Raw genomic sequence first — 18,511 nt, 5'->3', positions numbered from 1 at the left:
AATAGTGGAAATGGAGGTATCTCTGACTCTTTCAATCTGCCCTTGGGACCCTTTTCCTCCTACTGAGTTGCCTCATCCAGCCCTGATATGAGGGTTTGTACATGACCTTGTTGTAACTTGTTATGCTATATTTGGTTGGTATCCCTGGGAAGTCCGATATGGAAGAGGAGTGAATCTGTGGTAGAGGGGAGGTAGGGGGTGACCAAGAGGAGGGGAGAGAAGGGAGGACTGCAGTTGGGATGTATTGAAAACAAAAAAATAATTAATTAAAAAAACTTTTATTTGGAGTAATTTTAGATTTACAGAAATGTTGGACAGATAATAGTAAGTTTCCATAAAGCCTTCACTCAGCTTCGTTTCCCTATGGTTAGTAGTGAGTTCCCATAAGCCCCTAGGGTTATCCTTTTCTATTTCTATGTTCCTCTGCCAGAGCTGTGAAAGCAGCATTGCAGCATTATAGCAAGCAAATGCCATACATTATTTAGATTTCACCAAGTTTTCCATTAGTATCCTATTTGCATTGATGGATCTAGTCACCATGACCTTGTTTTGAATCTTCATCACAGGGTCACTGGGTATCCCGTTGCAATTCTTAAAGCACTCTTATTCTCCCTCAGTCCTCCCCAGGCCTCTTTGACATGTGGTTTTTGCTCATTTTCCAGATCTTGGCACCAATGCCACTTCCTCCATGGACCCTCTCTGGAGTCTGAGTCTAGAGATGGCTCCTGTGTTGTCTGCCTTTATATCAGAGGCTTGTTTCATTCAGCTTTTTTAAATCTGTGAGTAAGGTTAAAATTAATATAATCTGTGATTATATTTCCTTATGACTCTATGTAAACATTCATTTCTGCAACCAGACAATGAAGGCTATGAAAGTGTAAACTTATCTGTTTTGCTAATCATTATATTCACAAGACAGCATAGTACAAGGTGTACAGTGGGGGTTTTGATTTTGTTTTTTGTTTGTTTGTTTGTTTTGTTTTAAGAAAGGTGCTGAATGGACAAATGAAGGATGAAAAGCAAGTTATAGAACATCAAAATGAATCATACAGTTAGTGTCATGGACTTCCAAAGAAGGAAAGATAAAAGTATGAGAATTCATGGGAGACTTCATGGAACTGAAGTTTGCCTTTGCCTTGACCTTTTAGTGATATAATCAACAATCACTGAGAATCTATGAAATGCCAAGCATAGCACCTATGACATCATTGTGTGTTTTAACTAAAATGATATGATCAATGTGATGCTGGAGAAACAATAGAGTAATATGGAGGATGGATTGAAACACAGAGAACCTAGACACTCAAGAAACAATTAAGATAATAATTCATCTATGAAATACTCAATTGTGGCCAAGCATTGTAGCATACCATTTTAACTTCAGCCTTAGGAAAACAAAAGCATGTGTAGCTCTGTTGATTTGAGGTCATCTTCCACTATAGAGAGAGGCTTCCAGACCAGCCAGAGCCTCACAGTATGACTATAACCCCACACAGCCCTCCAAAATACTCAACAGTGAACTAAAGATGTGGTTAAGAAAAGAAAATGCTGGGATCATTGATTCAACCAGAACTTGCAGGCACCAAAAAATAGGACATGTCGTACCCATTAAAGGGAACTGCAAAGAGAAGAAGTTCAAACTTTCAGGTTGAGTTAAAGTTTTCATGATGGAAGCAATGGAATAGAGCCCCAAATAGATGAATTCTGGTTTTTGAAAAGTCAAGGAGATTGGACTTCATTAGTAATGAGTCATTAGGCAATAATGACAGGATGAAAGTGAGATATCTATCAAAAGAGGAGAAAGTGCACAAAAGGAAGTATGTTGGGAAACAGCAGCAGAAATCTGAGCACTTCTTTTTGAATGTTAATGTTAGAATCATAATGAAAATGATGTACCTATGACACTTTTCTGAAAGAAGATTGACTTGAAAGTCCTTGAATTAGTATCCATTGCAGCAGCCAGCACAGGGAAATTCATCTTCAGTACTTACAATGGACCTAGTTACTTTTTATGGAGAAAATATAAGTGAGGTCTAGTAGATTCTCAATAACCATAAGTGTTTATTGGCATCCCTTTATGACAATGGCATGGGGCATTTAAAAAAAAAAAACATGTACATCATGATTTTTTCAACGTCTTCTTCTTATACAGTTAAGGGTAAATTACTATATAGGATGTGTTTCTGGAATTGTGTTCTCCAAATTGGCCCTAGTGACCTCCAACTCCAGGACTGACACAGCATTTGGTCGCCTCTCACACTATCCCATGGTTGGTGGACAAGACCTATAACATACATCAAAGGTGAATGCCTGTCTTTACAACATAGGTTATAAAAGACTACAGCTTCCATTGCGACTCTTTCAGATCACTCTCACTCTGAGAGGCCAGCTGTTGTAGCATGGGAACATTCAGGAAGCCTATAGAGCAATAAGATGGATATGGTATGAAAGCGGTTTGGGAGATTGAACCACATCAAGGGTTAGGCCCATCAACAACCACATGAGTCTACTTGGAAATGGGGTCTCCAGACCCAGTCAGGCCTTGAGGAGGCTGTAGCTATGGCCAACAGCTCAATTGCTACCTTACCAGAGTCTCTCTCTGATCCTGGGCCACCTCCACTAAGCTGCACCCCAGTTTTGACCCTCACAAGTTACGTGAGATTATAAATTTTGTTTCCAACTATATATGGGGATAAGTTGTCACAGAGCAACACAAAATTGAAATAACTTTGTACTGTTAAATATGGAATGTTAGCTAGGAAATGTTTCACCTTTGTCCTGGATGCCAGTGTGTACAAATTGTAGGATTTTTTCCCCCACTTCCTATTTTATTTTTTAGTTCCCATGCTCAATCTTCTGTCCATAGATCTTTAGCTTCATTTTCCCAATTCATTTGCCAAAAATTCTTGAAGACCTTTATGTTCAAATGGATGAGTAACAAAAGAACACAATTAAAAAGGTAAATATTAAATAATATTGTAATATGTATCGTAGAGCTCACAACTACTTTGGAGTAAAATTATAGGGTAGGATCTATTGCTAGCAATTATTGCTAGAAGCAAAAAAATAAAATAAAATAAATGAATACCAGAAAAGTGGTGGTGTTACATCAAGTGTCCCAGAAGCAGATCTTGACATAGGATTGCATTATGAAAGTTCTCTTAAAGCAAATCATGAAGGGAATGAGGTGAGCAGGATAGTAAAGGGGATGAAGCTTTGCTCGGTTAATACTTCAAAGTTCCCCAGATGGTCATTTAGTTACTTTTCACTTGCTATGATAAGACACCAAGACAAGGCAACTTATAGAAGAAATACTTTATTTACAGTTTCAGAGGATTAGAGAGCATGACCATCATGGCTGGGAACAAGGCAGCAGGAGCAGCTAAGAGCTCACATCTTGATCTCAAGTAAGAGGCAGGGAGAGACACACTGGAAATAGTGTGAGTCTTTTGAAACCTCCAGCCCACCCCACCCACCCCCCAGTGACACACCTCCTCCACCAAGGTCAAGCTTCTTAATCTTCACTAAACATTAACACAAACTAGGGACCAAGTTCTCAAAAATACAAGACTCTGTAGGTTGTTTGCATTCAAACCACCGCAGTGGGGAATCTAGAATATACATCACGGCTTCAGACAGTGACATGAGGGAGAAGAAATGATCTTCCAAACATCCATGCAAGTAACCCACTGGCCAAGAATAGTAGAGAAGCATGACCTCAGGTACTGTGTGGCAGGAATGTGTATACACACACACACACACACACAAAAAAAAAAAAAAAAAAAAAACAAAAAACCCACATCATATTATATAACATAACATAAAGAAACACATATACACAGTAAACACACAGGATAGAAAGGGTGTGTGTGTGTGTGTGTGTGTGTGTGTGTGTGTGTGTGTGTGTGTGTGTTAAGGTGTGGTAAGGGAACTGACAGATTCTGAGTAGAGAACCAAGACCTGCTCTTGTGTGGAAAAATCCACTGATAGTGCTGCTTGCCCCTGTGCTGAGACTTAAACAATAGGTAGAACTGATACAAACATAGAGGAGAAAATATTTTCCAAAACACTCAATTGAAAGACTTCAGAATTGTAAAACTAGTAGAACCTCCCCCCAATTCTAGTAAGATTAGCAATTATATCCTACGCTTTTAACTCTTTCGAATTGCAAGGAGGAGCTTTTGAACCCTTCTCTTACACAAGCTATTAAGACACAGTTGATCATCTTTAGGGAGATTAATAAGAGATGCAAATGCTGCTTTCAACAGCTCTGGGTCAAGACTACAAAAACTATGTAAGCATTGATGTCAATCTTGAGTAGAGAGAAAGCTCAAAGGGAAGAGGATCATCCCCATCCAAGTGTTTTCCCTTTTGTATAATTATCCCTGGACTGCTGAAATTTGGGGACATTTTATATACAAGCTATTTAATAACCCAAGTCTCCTTTCCTTTCTTTCTTGGAGGAATTCATCACTGACAAGCACAGTGGAGCAACAGCTTCCCGTCTGCACGCTTGAGGATGTAGTCTAACTTTATCTGTTGTTGGGCATAAAGGCATAAATTATTAAGTCCTGCTTGCCTGATCAAGAGCCTATCTTTCAGAAAAATCAGGCTTCTGGGAACTGCCACTCACAGGAGCTCTATTTTCTGGCTCTCCATCAGGGCTGCAGATACCTTTCCCCAAAGATTCATCAACCGCCAAACAACGAGGAAGGCAGGTCAATGACACCCAAATCTGCAGTTTCAGCAGCTTTAGAAGTTTCATGACCAAAAAAAAAAAAAAAAAGGGAGGGAGGTTAAACACACACACACACACACACACACACACACACACACACACACACTCACTCAAAGGAACATTAACAAATAGTTCAGAATCCATAGGCTATATTCTGGGAAGGAGACTTTCAAAATCCTGCAACAAATAAGCTTCTGGTGAAATAATGATGGGCTACCACACAGGGCCTTAGCCGATATGTGTCTTCTCTGTATTATTAGCTAATGTAAAGATTCACACACTATTATTTTCAGAAGCATCATTTTACCAAAGGATTGTTTCATGATATTGTATAGGTTATTTTGACATACATGTGGGAAAAAAACCATATCAAATGGCTCAAATCTATAGAATATAGGCAGTACCTTACAGATAAAAATTCTTTCAATTTATCCTCAGGTATTCTTGTAGTTTGGCCCTAAGTTACACAAGATGATAAAGTGACAGGAACCACTGTGCCTGTGGCTTTGCTCACTTTTTAAGTGCGGAAGTTGAGACTCTGAGAGGTTAAATAGCCTCACTCAAAGGCACGTACAACCTATTGCAGAAGGTCGGTCACCCACCTCACTCTCTAAAGCTTTTCTACTGATATCATAGTTCAACTAAAAAGGTTATAGACAAATTTAAACTCCAAAGTGGTGGTGGATTAGATTTGAAGACTTTTGAAGATGAGACACAACACAATGAAACTCTAATAGATGAAAGGCGGCACCCTTTATTACTAACAGCTGCAGAAGACAGAAGGCTGCCAGGCAGCGCCACATAGGACACTCCACCAAAGAAGACAGAAGCAAGCTGGAGATGGAAGAGGTGGCTTAGCAATCAAGGTGAGGCAAGCTAGACTTTCCATGGATTAGCTAATTGAATAATTCCAAGAGCTTAGACAGACAGAGGTCAGAGACAGAACTGCTCTCCCAGCTGCCCAGTATCTTGCCCTAGAGTGATTCAAATGGGTGACTAGGACATCTTGACTGAAACAGCATCATAAGGAAAATTGCCAAAGTGTGGGTGTAACCACGAGCAGGATGAGCGGCTAGCAGCTGTTAGGCATGGTGTTGTAACTGGAGAAAGAGGCATCTCCTCTTTTATACTTTTGTTCATTATGTTTGCATAACTATGACCATAATATTGACAAAAACAAAGAGGGAAAGATTCCTTTCAGGACATAAATTCAGAGGGGTTTGGTGCACTGTGGTGAGGAAGGCATGGTGGAACAGCTTAGTTCATGATAATGGTGGTCAAAGGATATAGCCAAGGTGATTCATATGACACTGGACCAGAAAACAGTGAGAGCCAGGGCCTGGATATAAGCTTCGAAGGCTCACCACTAAAGACCTGCTTCTACCAGCAAGACCCCACCTCCCAATGTAATGTCACTAGCTGGAAAATATGTATTCTAAACATAAGCCTAATGGAAGACATTTTAAGCCTTGTCTTAGTTACTTTCCTATTTCTGTGATAAGACACCATGGCCAAGGCAATAAAGTAATAATAAATAAATAAATAGATAAATAAATAAATAAATAACAAATAAACATAAGCATTTATTTAGGGCTTATAGTTTCAGAGGATGAGTCCATGACCATTAGGGCAGGGAGTATGGCAACAAGCAGGCAGACATGGCTCTGGAGCAGTGGCTTAGAACTCACATTTGGTACTCAAGTAGGAGGCAGAGGGAGCTAACTGGGAATGGTGTAGGCTTTTAAAACCTGCAAGCCCACCCTCATTGACACACCCCCTACAAGAAAGTCTATCTTCTAAACCTTCCCACCTAGGGACCATATATGCAAATATATGAACCTTTGGAGGCCATTCTTGTTCAAACAATCTTATCACAGGTATATGAATAGCTGATCCTATGCCAAGCCACCTGCAGAGAAGCAGCTGTGAAAAACAGCAGAGGATAAATACAGTTCATTAAAAGTTGAGGGACTGAGGTCTTCTCTTACTCCTCTACGGTAGGATCTTGTTTTTTAAGGGGGTATTGAGACAGGTTCCCATATGTATGCCAAGAAGGCCTTAAACTCATGACCCTGTGTCTTAGCCTCCTCAGAGATTGAATTACAGGCAGGCTATATGATTTCATTTGTCCATCAGGTTCATCATCTGTAAACTAAGACTTCATATAATTTACCTCCCAGGACTCTTATGGAGATCAACTATAACAATGCATACCAAACACATAATTTATATGTTTATATAATATATAAAGTTATAAGCAAGGGAATTTATACACTAATCTCAGATACCATCCAAATTAAATAGAAAGATATTTTTAAAGGATCACATTCTTATCATCACAGTTAGCACATGAGCTTTGTAGTTCTCAGGGAGGATCTTTTTACTACTGCAGAGACCGAGCTATAAATTGTGGATTCTTGATACAATAGCTCACAATAGCTCCTTCCAACATGTTAGGTTCTATTGCCTCAAAATAATAAACTGCTAAGACAATATCATGCATCATGTTAGTGGTGGAATATTCAGTGAAACTCCCAAGGCAAGGAGCCTGAGGCTCACAGGCAGATGCTAAGTTTTATTCTTTGTTACCTCATCCTTCTTTGTAAAGTCCTGATTTTACAGAGCAAGAAAAACCTTCACTTATAATAATCAGAAAAAATATACGAATCATGAAAACTCCAAATTCTTGGAGAACACAAAACTTTAAAATCGTCAGGGGCAAAAGCAAGACAAAAATAAATCAATTCAGACTTAGAAAGACTACTTTTCGGGAAAAGATTTATAAGGGGGATCAAGGCATGGAAGTCTGAATATAAAACATTCAGAACTCTTTCCCAGACTTTCAGAAGTCCTCATTTCTCACTTCATGTGTCTCAGGAAGCAGAGTTCTTTTGATGTGAATAAAGGAAACTCAAATTGGACTCAGCCTTGACTCTTTCTCATTAAAGTTCCTTCCCCTGTCAGAAATGGGTGGTCTCGAGCAGACTCCGCAACTAAGGACAGGCCCTGCCTGTTAAAGCCCTAACTTGGGTTCTTGCTCATGCCTTAAGAGCTTTCCAGAAGAACTCGTCAGTTTCCAGCAGATAGATAGTTCTCCTGTGCTCCTTCACCACAGAAATATGACACCAGTGAATTATTCAACTCCAGATGTTTTCAGACATCATAGTGTATACTTCATGAAAGCGCTGAATCCTAGCCATTTGATTACCAGAGAAACTGGTAATACTTTAAAGATTCTTAGTATGATATTTATTTGGTTTGGTTTGGGGTTGGGTTTAGGTTTTCTGTTTTCTTTGTTGGTTTGAGACAGGAGCTCACTACATGGCTCAGGTTGGCTTTGAACTGGTGATATTTGTTCATCAGCTTCCCAAGTGTTTGTGTTACAGGCATGTGCCACCACATAAGATTAAAATACTTAATTGCTCTTAAAATGCAGTAAACTGTATTGTCTACTTTTAGGAAAACATCATTAAAAAAGGAAGCTCAACTCAAACAGAAATCTCCCATGATTGCTCACTTATGACTCCCAATATTTAGAATATCCATTTACAAGTGTATAGATAGCAGCTTGTGCTTTCTTGCACAGTCTGTTATCTTAAGATTTTTCTTGTTATGTTGCTCCAAACTCTCCGGTTCCTACCATTGACCCACCTTTAGAACTGTCCCTTCTATCGCAGTGGACAGGACTAGGTCACTTACCTACCACAGGCACGTGTAAGGAGAACCAGACCACTACACTGGGCTTAGACAGGGTAGGATTTATTGTTACAACAGGTGGGAAAGGAGGACACTGAATCTGCACAGGATTCTGAAACTTCACAGAGCAGGAGCTGCATTGGATCTATTAGCACTATCAGTGCTATGACTTAGCATTTGAAATACATTATCTTACTCAGTCCTGAATACTGTAAGGTTCATTAGTAGTCTTAGTTTATGTGTAAAAAAAAAAAAAATGATTGTATGAAGGATCAGTAACATGACCAATGGATCAGTATTGGGATCAGTATTGTACCCAACAACATACTCCTTTTCATGATGGTGGCTGCTGATACTGGCAAAGCCTAATGAATTCCAAAACCTTTGCATTTGCCTGGTGTGCTGAGATCTGAAGTAAAGACTCCAGCAGCCGTTGTTTCTCTTGGCTTGTCCTAACTAGCTGTTTCTCTATCATTGGTTAGTTTTCTCTGAAAGACCCTGGTAAAGAACAGATCAGAGATGCTGTGCATAGAGTTGTTTTGTTTATTCCAAAGCTCCCTAAATTGAATTTACCTATGTTGGGATTATTCAGCAGAATGGCCACACAGAAACACAAAGAGAGAAGCAGAGGCTTGCCAGTAAGTGCCGAGAACAATAGAGTTATTAGGAGAAGATACCAAAATAACATTGATTTGCAGGAGAAAATGTTCCTGTTGTGATCCTCACACACTGATACCACAGATGGCCCCAGCTTAGCTGAGGCATGCTCTGTGCTTCAGCTGTTTACTTAAGCAGCACCGGGGTTCTCAGAAATAGTTGCTATGCCAACCAGCCCTGGGACTATATATACATTCATGACCAGGGCTTATTCCTAGGGCTTTGTTACCTCTCTTTCAAAAGTTTGAATCTCTCACTGCTAAACTGCTTACATTCATGCATTACTGCCTCTGATAGTCAGCAGCCTTTTCCCCAGCAGGTGAAAGAAAAAAAAATAAAATAAAATAAACCAAGTGGAGCTCAACAAGCTTGGCAGAGCCATGTCACACTTTTTATAGTCAGGAACCAGACTATTCTCTGGACCCCGGTCTCTAAAGACAGGGTGGTTCAGTGATGAAGGGTGGCATTTTTTTCATCTCTTCTAATTGTCACATGTGAGCATCAGCACATACATTTTCAGAGGAGGAAGCAGAATGTGCTTTTGAGATGCCAGGATGACAGTGCGTTTTGAATTTTTTTTTAAACACAGTTTTAATGGGTCACATTTAAGAAATATCCATCAGCCAACATATATGGCCAATCAATCTATCTCTGGTCTCCTGCTAGAGCTGCATTTAAATAAAACAGTAATGTTGAAAGCTGAAGAGCGAATGCTCTTTAATTACCTTTTCTCCTGTTTATGTTATTTTGATGGCTTTTGTTCAATTGCATCTGAATTTTCAGTCTGTTTATTTTATAATTATTGGATGACTACAGGCTGCACTGCTGCTTCAATTAGATTTTGATGGCTGATAAAACCATTGTTGACAGGGAATGCACAAATGAATTTGGAGAAACCAGATTAGTGATGTTTGCATTGTTGCATTTAGATAAAATAAAATGTCCTAGCAGCAATGTGATCAAATCTGGAAAAAAATTAGGAAGAAAGAGAAATCCGTTCTAGAAGAAGTGGGGTTTTCAGAGAAGACGTTTCCTGTTGAGACATCATTTAAACCTCAAGTATACCGCCACTTCTTCCTCAGACAGATTATGAAATTGAAAAACAATCATATAATCTCTTCTAACAAGAGGTTTTCCAGTAGACAGATTGCTTGAAAGGAAAAAGAAGCAGACAGAAAAAAGCAAAATCTAAATACTCATAATACATGCTAAGTCCATTTGAATTGATAAGGTAGAAAAGCATGTTGATAAATCATAAGGGTTTAAGACTTAGTGTTCACCCAGGAAATCCAGATCCAGGGAAGAGAACTTGGAAAGATTTCCATCTCTAATTAACAGCTGAAACATAGCAGATGAAGTGGAGTGAAAACAGTCTCCTTCCTAGGAACAGGCCCTGCTCAAACAGGGCTGGGCTTGCTTTGTCACAGCTGTAACAACCATGTGAAGGACAATATCTGAATGTGAAAATATTTTCAAAAAGGAATGGCAATCTGCTACTTCTTCCAAATCAGCTAGAGAGCTGACATGTAGCAGACAACAGAGCCATGCATAGCTCCGTTCATACTGAACAGAAACAATCTCCACCCAGAATGACCACCTGTGCTGTGCACTAACCTTGGCGTTATGGTCATGAAGACCTCATATCACAGCTCCAACCATGTGAGCTCCCATGCTCAAGTTGTAACATGCAGAGCTGGCCAAAGCAGGCTTGGATCAAAACCTATGCCTAACCTAATGCCAGTGCCCTTGACCACTTGGTTATTACAGGCTATCCACTGAGTTCATCATCTTAGCCAACATTCGCTTATTAAATCCACCTCCAATTTAATGTCTCTCACTTTCCTCATTCAGCTGAATCCAAGGCCTTTACCAGCAAAGCTCAGTTGTGTTGGAAGAGGCAATGTCTACTTAGGAGATTCTAAACAGCCTGACATTAAATGTTCCAGAAAGCAAACCCCATATGTTTGGTAGCTCATCTCGTTTTTAATTTCACTGTTGGTTAATAGTGTCAGGACAACAACTACATAGTAGTGCCTGTGTGCCAGGTTCTTTTCTAAGTACAATATGAGTAATAATTGATTTAATTGTTAGAACATTCCAAATGTCACATACTTTAGTTTCTTCCAGTCCCATCTTACAACCAGGGAACAAAAGGAGAAAAGGTTCCCTGAGCAACTAATCAGAAGAGCCAGGGTAGACTAGGCGAGCTTATTCTAGAGTCCACCCTATGCTTGGCTAATATTTGCTGAGTCTTTAAAGGTGGGGAGGGTGTGAATAATTGCAAATTGTGCACATTTAATTGTTCCCATTGCATATCCTTTGTCTATGAAACAAATCAAATTATTCATCAATTACCCATTTTTATGATATACTATCCTTTGGCATCCACTAGACATTGATTTTGTGTCAACTAAACATACCAAAACCCAAGGATGTCCAAGACTGTTGTATAAAATAGCACAGTGGTTGCATATAAACAATAAGTCCCCTCCTACATACTCAAATTATTCTAGATTACTCAGAATACTGATCCAGTGTGAATGCCAAATAAATAATTGTTATTATAGATTTGGAACTTCATGGCAAGAAAAACTTCTGTACATAGTTGAAACAGAAACAATTATTTTCTTAAATGCATTCCTTCTACAGTTGGTTAAATCCTCAAGCAGACTCTGTGGCAGTAGCAGGTTGAATGTAGTGCTACAGTAGTTGGACTGTTAGAAACTTGTTTCTGATAGTTAATAAGTGTTAAAGAATTATCAACATTTCAATATGCAAACGTTATGGCTAATATTCAAATTTTATTTATAATATACTTGATATACAAGTAAACTGCTTCTATTCTTTCCTTTCACACTTAGTAATTAGCTTTGTAAATATCATATCTATTTGTAAAATGTTCCCTACCTACTCTCCAGCTGTGTACAGTATTTTACTTGGTCCTTGTACAAGTCAATGAATTCATGTAAGTGTTGTGTTCTCAAAGTGTTAGAGAAAAATCATCAGACATGGGAACATCAAAGACAGAACTCAACAGGACCAGGTCTGGGAAGTTCATGTGGAAGAAAGAAAATGACAAAGCCCATGTCAACAGAAAGTCAAGGAGCTTTGTCCATAACTCCCTAGTGAATAAGTCAGAACACTGCACAGGAGCCTGCACAGAAACTATTAGCGAAGAAATCCTAACTTCCAGGGTTATGGACACCACTGAATAGGGTGTGAGGAGTTATCTGAATGGAAGAAACCAAATGTTTTACCTTACAGAGTATACTATTTGAGGGTTGAAGAGATGCCTCAATGGTTAAAGAGCAATTTCTGCTTGTGCAGAGGACCTTGGTTCAGTTCCCAGCACCCAGACGGTGGCTAACAACCATTCCAGGGGAACTGGTGCCCTTTTCTGACCTCCAATATGCACCAAACATGCACATGATGCAAGACATGCATGCAAGCAAAATGCTCATACACAAAAAATAAAATAAAGCAATTGTTTTTTAGGAGTTTATGATTTGAAGAGACAGATACATATTACTGTACATAAATATGTGCAACACTTCCTGTAGACTTAGCTTATCTCCTAGAAAATACTTGCAAAAAAGTGACAATATTCTCACTGTTTTGTGCCTCAGTTCCAGCAGATGACCAGGATGTGACTCAGTGAAGAAATCACTTAAATTTTTCTTGAGAAAAAAAAACAAGTGCAGTGGGGTCATTGAGTAGGATTCTTCTCATGGATCAAAGGTCTATTGATGAGTAGATTATGTTCAAGTTTACAGGTCTGTTACAACATAGATTCCACAAGTAATTTAAACTTTTTCCATTACATTAATTCAGGCCCAAGTTTGCACATGAACTTTGGTTATGGAGTTTGTGAGCAGCCATGCTCATACTCAGAAAGCATAAGTGATTATCAGTAAGAACTGTTGAAATGTTCAAGGGTTGAACAAAATAAAAGTTATAATGATTGAAAATGCCTGTTATGAGCTTAGTTGCATGTTTATATGCTGGCAATGGACAGGAATTATTTATCATCTCTCCTGCTTGCCCTCTTTTCTGCCCTAACCTCAAGTAAACACCACACATCTACATTAACAGAGCAAAAGAAAAGAAGATTTACTCAGCTAGCACATATTGTGAGGGCTGTCTGGGGCGGACCAAGGGTGTTGGCTCTTTGTCCACATTCCAGGCAGACCTACCACCCAAGTGCCAGGAAGCTGGGCCAATAGGTTATTTCAGGGGTCAGGCTAAAGTAACTGCCTTTCTGCTTTTTGTTTCAATTACATATAATTTACCTCAGCATGGCCTGTAGGTAAAGCATGTGGCAGAACCTGAGGAATGCATCTGCACATCTGATCTGAATTCTTTAGTACAGGTGAACCTGAATGTACATAACCAGATTCGATAGATGGATTTATTTCTTCATCTACAAGGAGGAATTTGGGTGAAAGAGGTATGAACTCGACAGCAATCAGCAGAAACTGCTGTTCTAGGGACTGTGGCATGTTTACAAGAGGCATTATGTTTCTGTGGCTCCTTCAATGTTGTCTTTCATCACATCAGAAATAAGTCTATATAGTCAACAACTCACTGCTTAATAAATGCCTATTTGCTGTTATTACTAATGTCTTAGTTATTTTTAAAGTATGTTTTCTCATCTAACTTAGTAGTTTCTTCTTAGAAACTGCGCAAGGAAAAGGGACAACCTATGTCCCTTTCCAAGTGTGTTTCTTGCATTCATTTTGCTTGACATATCTTTAAGGAATCTACAAAACACCCAGGCAAAAATGATAATAATAATAAGTCCTCTCCTCTTCTCTCTGTCCTCTTTTGAGGGACAAAACCAGGGAAGAGACCCTCTTCTCTGTAAGGCCAGAGTTGGAGTCTGGCCTTCTGGAGCACTAGCTTCCTGTTCCTTCCAGTCCATACTGACTGCTAGGTGAAGGATTTCACCTGTAATCCTCCCTAATCTCTCCAGCTCCACTTCCTTGTGCTCTGCCTGCCAGCCTTTCAGCTGCGATTGCCCTGCCCCTCCCTTTCTCCAGAAGCCTTTGCACCCGGTTATCCCTTTCTTCTGGTTGCCTGACCCCTTCTGTGTCCCCAGCTGCTCTCCAGGACCTTCTGATCTCCCTGACCTCAGCACTTTTCCCTCCGATCACTCTCCTAGGTTTTTCTCTGTGCTTTCTCTGCCCTCCGTGGCATTCTCAGCTTTCATTAGAAGTCAGAACATCTCAAAAGGTTCCGGGATTCATCTCGGTTTGGGTAAGCGTGAGGGTGCTTACACCAATTTTTCTGAAACTCTTTGGAGTGGAAAATCTCACTGGGAAAGTCGACCTTATGAAAGTTCAAGTACTTGGAGTTTTATGAGGAGAATAACTTCCCCTCACACACAGGCCTTTCTGCTTCTTATTTTCGGCAAGGTGAAAAGAAGATGGCCATTGTTTACTACGAATCATTTATCTTCTCTCACTTGGCTGTGCTGTGCAAGAGTCAGAAACCCAGCATGCCTGGCTCTGAGAGGGAACTCAAGTGGTCCTTCACTTACCCATTTGCTCAATAAACATTACCCAATGCCTACTATGTGCCAGAAGTACAGGAAGCTGGACTTGACTTCTATCACCAGGGGATAATTACAGTTTATGGAAAATATAGTTTTAGACGATAGATACTGTGTGTGACTTAAACTAGATGGGATATGTTAAAAATATTACTGCATATGTAAGTCTCCCTATGACCCTTCTTTCTCTCTGTAGAATTTAATGTAGATATTTGACATTGTTATTTACCTTCTACAGACTTACAATACACATTAAACAGGAAGTTACTGACTTCTATAACCTTAAAATATGTATTTATATTATTCATATCACAGAACAGCCCATTTTTTTTAGATTCAAAGTTTGCATTGACCCTTCCTTTCTAGGTCATTCCACTATGACTTTATAACCATAAAAAAAGGTTATCAAGAAGACAACAAATATAACACCCTAATAGTTGTGCCATAAACCGCATCCAAGGCCTGAGGAATCTGGATGCAGACATCCACGGCTGGGCCCCTGGTGGAGCGCTGGGAGTCTAATTAGTAAGAAAGAGGAGGGTCTATATGAACAAGAATTGTTGAAGCCAAGGTTGGATAAAGCACAGGGACAAATAACCAAATGAATGGAAACACATGAACTATGAACCAAAGGCTGAGGGGCCCCAACTGGATCAGGCCCTCTGAATAGGTGAGACAGTTGATTGGCTTGATCTGTCTGGGAGGCATCTAGGCAGTGGTACCAGGTCCTGGGCTCATTGCATGAGTTGGCTGTTTGAAACCTGGGACTTATGCAGGGACGCTTGGCTCAATCTGGGAGGAGGGGACTGGACCTGCCTGGACTGAGTCTATCAGGTCCATCCAGTCCTCGGGGGAGACCTTGATCGGAGGCGGTGGGAATGAGGGGTGGGCTGGGGGAAGGGGAGGGGGGCAGGAAGAGAGAGAAAAAGGGAATCTGTGGCTATTATGTAGAACTGAATAGTATTGTAAAATAAATAAATAAATAAATAAATAATAAATAAATAGAAAAATATTTTCAATAAAATGGAAAAAAGAAAAAAAAAGAAGACAACAAATATAGCTTCCTGATTTCTCTACCCAGCATTTAATACATATGTAACTTTAATTTTTCTTTCCTGTATTTTGTCCTGTTTGATTTTATTTTGTTTACATTGCTTGGGGGAATTTAAAGTGAATGCTTGTAGTCACAATCAAACATAATTCTATAACCTGAAAATAATTGAGACATGGAAGTAAAGGGTAAGCCACATCTTCTGTCCCACTAATGTCTGGTCACTTGCTCACCTATCCCTTCAGTATAGGAGTCCTGAACTGGTGGTATATAGAAGTAGCCAAGAAATGTTATATTTGCCTACAGAGTATTCCTTCAAAGCTAGGTATGAATGCTTCTAGGTAGCCAGGAAAAGTAGACTTGACTGCAATCTCCAGCAGTTTCTTTTGTCAGATACTTGCTACACTTCACACAGCTAATTCCACGGCACTTTGCTTTCTGATTTTTGCACTGAGCATATTTCACTCAAGTGGGAGGTGAGTTATGGAAGGAGATGATGGTTTGGATTTTTTTTTTTTTGCTCTGTTTTTCTATTTGGATTTTTGTAGTACAAATCAGTGAATTGAGAGACTTCCACATGCTACTAGACATACTAGCTATAGCCACAGCTCTCTTTCCACTTTTTATTTGAGACAAGGCCCCACTAAACTAACTACGCTGGCCTTGAATCCACTCTGTAGGTCAGGAAGCCCTCGATCTTGTGCTACCCCTGCCTCAACCTCCTGAGGATTACAGGTCTGTATTACCAGGACTGGTTTCTGATGATGACTGAACAGTCCTGCTCTGCTGAAAATGTAGTAAGAAAACCAAGTTTTAATTGTGACATACTTTTGTTACATTCGTAACAGGATACCTTGAATAGGTAAATTAAGGGAAGGCAAATATTATATTTAATTCCCAAGAGCCTTCTGCACTGTGGGGTAAGCGAGTCCATGTACTTAAAGAATTCTCTCTTTTGAGTACCACTGGAAGCCAATGATTTGCCAATACTAAATCTGATTCAAGCATCAGAAATAACATTTACAAATAACCCTTTAAACAAACATGCATAGACTATCATGCTGCTTTCAGTGGCATGGGTAGGGTAGTGAACATCTACAAAAGGACAGTAAAGTTACAAAAATTTCTTGAGTTCCTTAAATCTAAAGGAACATACCTACATAGAAAAGATAGCACAATTCATTCCAGAAAACAAGGGACCAGGAATAAGTCTTCTAGACCAGATATGGTATTCCCTGTGTACTCTTTATACCCACACCATTTAAATTCTGTGCCAGAATGTTAAATGTCACATCTGTGTTTGAGGAGGGCAGAGTGGTATGTGATAAAATATTCAACTTACTCAGATTAAGGTCTGTGTTTCCACTCAGTTCCTAGATGGTAATCTCTAAGACCATGGAATAGCCTCCATAATATAACTGAATCTGTGTCTAGGGGAATTGGGCATGCAGGAGCATAGAAATTAATGATATGCCCTAAGGTGAGGTGATGTTTTTCTGTAGGCTTAGCAGCTGCACATGAATCTACTGATATTTTAATTATCATCTGCCACCCCGTGGTCCCTCAGTCAGCACCCTGCCAGCCACTCAGGCTACAGCCTGGCAGGGCTTCCAGTCCTGCAGCATTGGTATGCAGTTTTAAACTAAGTCTCTATCATTCCATTTATCAATAAGACTCAGAAGTCAAAGGATGGGGTGAAAACCTACTAGTTCAGAGAGGCTGAGTAGCAACTAGCTGACCTTGCTTTTTGGCCAGAGATACTGCAAGAGACACATCTCTTCCCTTGTCCCAGAACCAAGAGCCCTCAAACTCTAGTCACCACCTGTTCCTTTCTGTGTGTCTTCTCTATCCAAAATGTTGGCTTCTCTATGGCCAATTACGATCAGCTGGTCACTGGCTCCACCCCCAATTCAAGGTATAACTTTATTGGGCAGTCTCAGGAGTGTCAGAGTGTGATCAAAATATCCCACAACAGTGAGGAGGCAATGATCCATGTAAGATCTACTCAACCTCTGGAGGGGTAGAGAATAAAGCCAGACATGTAATGTCCAACCATGTCTATGTGACCAGTCCTAATAAAATTTGGGACACCACAGATCAGTATGAACTTCCACAGTTGTCCAGACCACATCAGGCATCATTGTTGAGAGAAATGGATGCTATGCATTCAGCCACTGGACACAGGACCAACAAGAACTGTATCACTCCCCTTCCAGGCTTACCTTTGCTGATCTTGATCTGAATCTTCATTCTTTTGTTGAAATGAAGAGCTTCTCTGAGCTCTGGGAATCATTTGAGGGAACTATTAAATCTGAACAACAGAGATATCTTGACAAGTGCCTCAATAGGAGTCCTGGAGGCAGCTGAACTTGCTGTTGGTAGTCTCAAGATATTGAAATTGCTGTTGGAGCTATATGGAGGGATGATGGAGAATCGAAAATCTACAGACATTCCAAAGTGACTTCCTGGGGATTCTGTCCATAAGGATGCCAGCTGTCATCAAAAAACTGATGAACTTGAACTCCTTGAACTCCAATTCTACTCCTTTCTTGGTTCTCAGAAAGTGGTCTGTAACACCTGGGAAGTTTCCAGGAAATGGGGGTTCTGAGGATTCCCCACCTCTCTACTCCCTAAAGGGAAAGAAGGGGAAGCCAGACAGCTCATCTTCCTTCCATTCTCAGCATATTATTTATTCAGTACATTTTTCTAAAGCTGTTCCTCAATATTATCTCATTAAGGAAAAAGATAATTATGATATTAACATCTTGCTTCCAAGCACTTAGTGAAGTCACAAGCATTTAGCATCACCTTTAAAAGG

The sequence above is a fragment of the Peromyscus leucopus genome, chromosome 9, assembly GCF_004664715.2.
Source record: "Peromyscus leucopus breed LL Stock chromosome 9, UCI_PerLeu_2.1, whole genome shotgun sequence".
NCBI lineage: Eukaryota > Metazoa > Chordata > Mammalia > Rodentia > Cricetidae > Peromyscus > Peromyscus leucopus.
This window is presented reverse-complemented; position numbering follows the sequence as displayed.